Source organism: Falco rusticolus, chromosome 5, assembly GCF_015220075.1.
Source record: "Falco rusticolus isolate bFalRus1 chromosome 5, bFalRus1.pri, whole genome shotgun sequence".
Lineage (NCBI taxonomy): Eukaryota > Metazoa > Chordata > Aves > Falconiformes > Falconidae > Falco > Falco rusticolus.
This window is the reverse complement of record NC_051191.1, coordinates 57,842,287-57,848,981: the sequence shown is the minus strand read 5'-3', so window position 1 is coordinate 57,848,981 and position 6,695 is coordinate 57,842,287.

Here is a 6,695-nt window from a genome sequence, read left to right as displayed (position 1 = left end):
CCCTGGAGAAGAAACATGAAGGTTTTCTTCTGCTTGTGTCTGCAAATGTCTCCTGTGTTGAATCTTTTTGTTGCTGGTGTGATACAGGGTGAGTTTGCTGCCTGCTGCTGTAGAGTACATATGCTCACACACACATTCACTCTTGCTTTGGGTTCAATGCAAGGAGGCAGGGTTGTGTCCAGAGGCAGGAGGAGAAGTCAGAATATGGTCCCTTGTCTTGTCAGTATCTCCAATATATGTAAGAGAAATATAAATATGCACTTGGTTGGTGAAAGGCGTCCCAGAAAGAGCCTAGGATTTGGGTGAGAAATATCTGTTCTAGTGCCTCTCAGGCTCATGCTCTGTGTGACACAAGCTAACAAAATGTAGCCTGGAGTCTCTCTTCTACACACAGTCTGATCTTGGGTGAGAAAATCCAGGCTAAGCCCTCCCTTGAGTTTACCTGGATCATTCCTATGACAGCAGGGTTTGTCCAACTCTTCTCAGTCCTTGCTCATCCCAAATCCTTGCAATTCTTTTCAGGCTGCCTATGTCCTTTCCCCTCCCTCTTTCCCTCAGATACCCATGCACTGCAGAGTAGATCTATTCCTAGCAGGGACATGGTAGGAAGGACAACTTCTGAGAGGCAAAACAATGCACAGAGACAGGCAATTTTGTAATTTCCATCCATCAAACTAACTACAAGAGTCAGGAGGAGATGGACCCTTTCCCTGACTCCAGTACAGAAAATTCACTTCCAAACTCCTTGCTATACCATGCCCCGATATCCTCAATGCCACAAACATAATGGTACCTGATGTTCCCCACCAGCAATGCAACATGTGCGCTCTCCAAGCAGTAGCCTTGACCTCATGCCTGCTGAATACCAATGTGTTTGGCATTGGCCAGGGTGTCTCAGGACAGGTCTATAAAACTTGACCGTCCAGCCATATTCATGTGCTTTAATAGCTGTGCTTGGAGCCCTTGCAAATTTATGATGGGAACAACTTCTGCAACTAGAATGGCACCACCAGGGAATGTGTTTCTGGCCACCGTCACACATTGCGTTTGCTGAGGGCAACTGCAGCACCACACACATGAATGCATACACACATGAATGCATACACACAGACAACCCTTCAGGTAATAAATCTGACGGATTGCTATCTATCTGGTAGATGTGTCCCTCTTTCTCATCATAGGCAGTGTATGTGGCTCACACAGACATACATGTAGAAGACTGACACTTATTCCCTGCCTGCCTAAGGACTCCTGCACACACCCAGTAATTCGTTTTCATAATAAATGTCTGTCTATTTTCATAAAAGGGCTGGGAGGAGAATACCACAGATGTGTGGAACAGACCACATCACTGCATCCTGCCTCCTCCACGCTTCTTCCCTTCCTTCTGTCCCCTGTTTATCAGCTCCTTTTTGGAAGGCTAATACATTTTAAAAAGGCATTCTAGAAATTGTTTGCAGTGACAGAGATGGAGCAGCTGTGAGGAGAGCCAGCAGCCTCATTTAGTACAGCTTAGATATCTAGCAAAAGGTAGAGAAAATCTCTGGGAGGTGGAGGGGAAACACAGTGTATGAATGGAGACAGACTGGGCTGAATTATGGATTCAAAGCCGATCAGGTGGTATGAATTGAACTTGTCTTTTTCCAGGGGGTGAATGCCCTTGGTGATAGGAGCTCATGAACAAATGGAAGCCTGTAGGAAGGCAAGACTCTGCAAGCAAGTTGGCTGGGAGTGATGTTCGGTGGCAGGGTGGGAGCACCCATCTGATATACTGTCCATTCCTGGCAAGCCTGAAACTGTTCAGCTGGTTATCACACACCTTTCAGCGCAAAGGGAAAATCAAGCAGCTCTTTTCTGCTAGCTAAACGGGGTTATCTGGAGTGGGACTGCTAGCCTTTAACTCTCTCTGTGGTACACACCTCAGCCCTCCACAGCAGTGCAGGGATTGCCACCAAGCGGGGTTGACAAGTTTGCCAGTTTGTACCATACATAAATCTGGAAGACTAGAAGGCTATCACAAGGGCCACAGAGGGATGGGAGCCAGCCTTCATACCCTCTGAGACTGGTCATTTGCGTGGAAAGAAGCACAGTCCTGCTGTATTGGAGCTGGTTTGAATGGTGCAGTCAGATTTGTGGGTCCAACAGGAGCAGTTCCTCCTGTCTCCCATCCCTTATGTAAGTTTGGTGGCTGAAAAGCAGCTCATTTCCTGCGGGGGGTGGGGGTGGGGGTGGGGGTGGCGGGGTGGGGTAGGAGTGGGGGGAGCCACTGTGGTACTTGCTCCCTCTTAAAACTTTCTTTGAATATGCATTTCACGCAGAAAGTCCATTGCACAAAGCCAGAGGGCACAATGGCTCTCAAAGACACCATGGTCCCTCTGCTGAGCCTTTTCTGGCTCATTTCTGTCTCCAGCCTGACAGAAGGCCAGGCTGGGAGGCTGGGGGAAGCCCAGGCAGACTGGGTTTGAGATCTGACCAGGCTTTCTTGGAGTGTGTGTCACATCTGCAGAGGCTCTGCTCTAAGTGCCTGCGACAGAGGCATGCAGCAGTCTCATCTTGCCATGCCATTTCCAATCCTGCCGCCTCCCTGCAATGAAGATGAATGTGGCCTGTCCCAAGTTACCACATTCTTGTGTATGCGAGCCTGTATACAGACAGTTTGCTCCTGAAGGCTGATGTTGTTGGGCTAACTGCAAGGAGGTTGTGTATAGCTGGACAGAGAGGACTACAAGGGAAGAGTCACGGAGGGTGGAGGACTCTGGGTCTTGTGTGTGTTGTTGATGAAGAAGGATTTTTGGTGACAAGGACAGGGTTTTCACCTCAGCTCCAGAGCAGGAGCAGCACAAATGCTAGGAACAAGTGAGGTATCATCATGGTTTAACCCCAACTGGCAGCTAAGCACCACACAGCTGCTTGCTCACTCCCCCCCAGTGGGATGGGGGAGAGAATCAGAAGGGTAAAAGTGAGAAAACATGTGGGTTGAGATAAAGACAGTTTAATAGCTAAAGCAAAATCTGCGCATGCAAGCAAAGCAAAACAAGGAATTAATTCACCACGTTCCCATCAGCAGGCAGGTGTTCAGCCATCTCCAGGAAAGCAGGGCTTCAGCATGCGTAACAGTTACTTGGGAAGACAAACACAGTAAGTCCAAACGCCCCCCCCCCGCCCCCACCCCCACCCCTTCCTTCTTCTTCCCCCAGGTCTTTATGCTGAGCAAGAAGTCATATGGTATGGAATATCCCTTTGGTCACTTGGGGTCACCTGTCCCAACTCATGTTCCCTCCCAACTTCTTGTGCATCCCCAGCCTGCTGGCTGGTGGAGCAGGGTGAGGGGCAGAAAAGGGTTGACTCGGTGTGCGTAAATAAATAAAATTAACACTATCCTAGCCAAAACCAGCACAGGTGCAACATCCCTTGAACAGCCTGCAACCTTTACTGCAGTCACCGTGTCACACCACCAAGGGGCACTCCATGCCACCACAGCTCTCCTCTTTCTGTGGGGCTGAAGAGTATTTGTCACTAGACACACCAGCCCAACACTTTAGGGAGAGAGTGGAGATGGTGTAAGGTGGCCATTACATCTGGGCCTTCAAGGCCACAGCAAGTGCAGGAAGAGGACCCTATACCCTGCTAGCACAGCATGTCTTTGCTCCTCTGCCTTGCTGAATAAGTGGGGTTACATGCTCCTTTCTGCATGTCACACATACCTAAGCACATCTGCACATACACAGGTGCACACAGAGTCCACATGCTTCCCAGCCCACTGCCTCTCCTTGCCTTCTTGCAGATGGGCCCTGGCAAAATGGTCTGTAAGGGAAGAAAGGAGATTGCAGAAGACCAGAGAAGGGCAGTCCCTGTAGGGCTGGACAGCAATCAGTGTGCAGGGAGAAGGAGGCATGACAGACTGCAGTGAGGTCCACTCCTGCCCCATGGGGGCTACACTAGTGGAAACACAGCCCTTCACCTGGGACAGAATTTGAGGAAGGGCTGTGGTGGCTATGTTAAGGGACATTGCAAGGTGAGGCATTTAACAGTCCCCTCTTCCTTCCGAGGTACTAGGCTGACCTTAAGGGACCTACAGAAAAGACATTTTGTGCTGCCTCTTTAACTATGGTGGGTGACAGCAAGGTTCCTGGGGTTGGCTGAAGAGGTGGTGATTTGTGCAATTAATGTCTAATCAGTTCTATGAATATTTATTGCTAGTCAGCAAGCTCCTGAGTGACAGTGAAGCCCCATCTGATTTGAATCCCATTCACAGGTAAACCAGAGCCTCCTTTGGGGTTCACGGACTTTCCACTGGGGCAAAAGTATAACTGTCCTGGTGCACATGGGAGGCACATGTGTAATGTGCACGCAGAAAATTGTATTCAATCCTTCTTGGGGGGAGAAAAAACTGAGGTTTTAAAATTTATGTGTTCAGAAGAGACACCTTGAAATAGTCTGATACATTAACAAGCTTAACCCATGGCTGAGTTTGAGCTTGTTTCTTTGTTGGATTTTTTGTGTGTGTGTGTGCTCTTTCGTTTATCTTCTATTGCAAGATGGGAGAGAAAATAAAAGGGAGAGGAATATAAACTCCTGAAACTGTTTGAAAAGTTACATAACAGTCAGGAATTTCTTGAAGCTTGTAATTGACCCTTCCCCCAACGTGGCATAAAGTGTGCATAAAGCTAGTATCTCATTTCCTCAAGAAATAGTATTTTGGGGACTCTCTGTCATCATCAGAAATGTGACGCTTCTCAACTTTGCCCAAATTCATGCTCCTTTCCAAAATCCCCCATTCACACCCTTTACTTCACTCCTGCTCTAATCCTTTCACCTCACATCTGTCTCTGGCTTCTCTTTCCCATCCTTCTGCCCTCTGTGCTTTGCTCATTCCTCTCCACAAACTTGCCATTGTCATCTCACCTGCAACAAATCCCCCTTTTCTTTTTCCTGATGGGGGATGCTGCCTTTCCTGCCCTCCTGCTCCCTGGACAGACTCAGTCTGCTTTGGCAGAGCTCTGGGAAAACACCCTATTATTGGTGGAAAGTGAGTTGTTAAACCTCTCTTCAGCTCCTGCTGCTCACCTGCAGCTTAAGTTTGTGCTGGCAATGCTCCCAAAAGCCTGTTATTACCTAAATGAAAAAGATACACAGCCCTCCCTGAGAACGAAGAGACACAGATAACAGTGATTTGCCAGTTGCCTGCTGCCTTTTGACTGGTAAAAACACCCCAAATTCCAGCAGGGCTTCCAGGACCAGCCCTCAGTGGAGGGAGAGGGACAGAGACAGCTTTGCATGTTTTCATTTTCTGCACAGAAAGGATCCTGTGGCTTTTGGTGGCAGGGTGAGGTAAGATCTTCTGAATTTGCACCACATATATCCCTTTCCTCTCATGTGATTATGCTTGGCCTTGAGAAGATACAGGACTGGGAAAATACAAAATGGGGAGCCAATAATAGACCCAGAATAAACAGCAAGCTATCAGGGGAAGGAAGAGAAGGGAGGGTTGGCAAGCCTGAAATCATGATCATGGTGTACAAGGGCTCTGTTGTGCAGAGCTCTGTTTTCCATGCTGCAGCCCTTGACTTTCCTCACCAGCTGCGCTACCGTGCTCTGGAGCTGTGATTTCAATATCCAGGAGCTAATGGGCTGCTTGGCCTCCACGCCAGAGGGCATTCAGCAGGAGAAAGTGCTTCACACACAAAGAGGCTAGAGGGACTTTCAGGGAAGCAGTGGAAAGGGAGAGGGGGGAGCAAGCAGCTCAGAGCCATGTGCTATGGGGAAGAAGTGCACTGAGAGGTTCCTGGAAATGCCAGCTGGCCCTAAACCCCAGACATGCACAGCTTTACCTCTCATGGCTTTGTGTCCCTATAGCGATGCCTTTACTCTGATGCAGTTCATGTAATGGTAGACAACACATTGGTGTGTGTAGACAGCCAGAAGTTAACCAATGGTAGACAACCAGTAATGAGTGGTGTCCCTATCCTGGTACCAATATTCTTTAATATCTTCATTAATGTCATAGACAGTGGGATTGAGTACACCTGCAGCAAGTTGCTGGATGACAACAAGCTGAGTGGTGCAGCTGACATGCTAGTGGGAAGGGATGCCATCCAGCGGGACCTTGACAGGCTTGAGAAGTGGCCCCATGTAAGCATCATGAATTTCAGCAAGGCCAAGTGCAAGGTCTTGTACCTGGGTTGCAGCAAACCCAAATAACAATACAGACTGGGTAAATGGTTTAAGAACCACACTGCAGAGAAGGACTTGGTGATACTGGTGGATGAAAAGTTGAACATGAGCTGGCAATGTGACCTTGCAGCCCAGGAAGCCAATCGTATCCTGGGCTGCATAAAAAGAAGAGTGGCCAGCAGGCTGGGGGAGCTGATTCTGCCTCTCTGCTCTTGTGAGACCTCACCTGCAGTGTCCAGCTCTGTGGCCCTGAGCACAAGAAGGACACGGACCCATTCAAGTGGGTCCAGAGGAGGCCCACAAAAATGGTCAAAGGGCTGGAACACCTCTGCTATGAAGAAAGGTTGAGAGAGTTGTGGCTGCTCAGCCTGGAGAAGGCTCTGGGGAGACCTAATTGCAGCCTTTCAATACTTAAAGGGGGTTTATAAGAAAGACCGAGAAAGACTTTTTACCAAGGCCTGCAGTGACAGGACAAGGGGCAGTAGTTTTACACTGAAAGAGGGTAGATTCAGATTGGACAT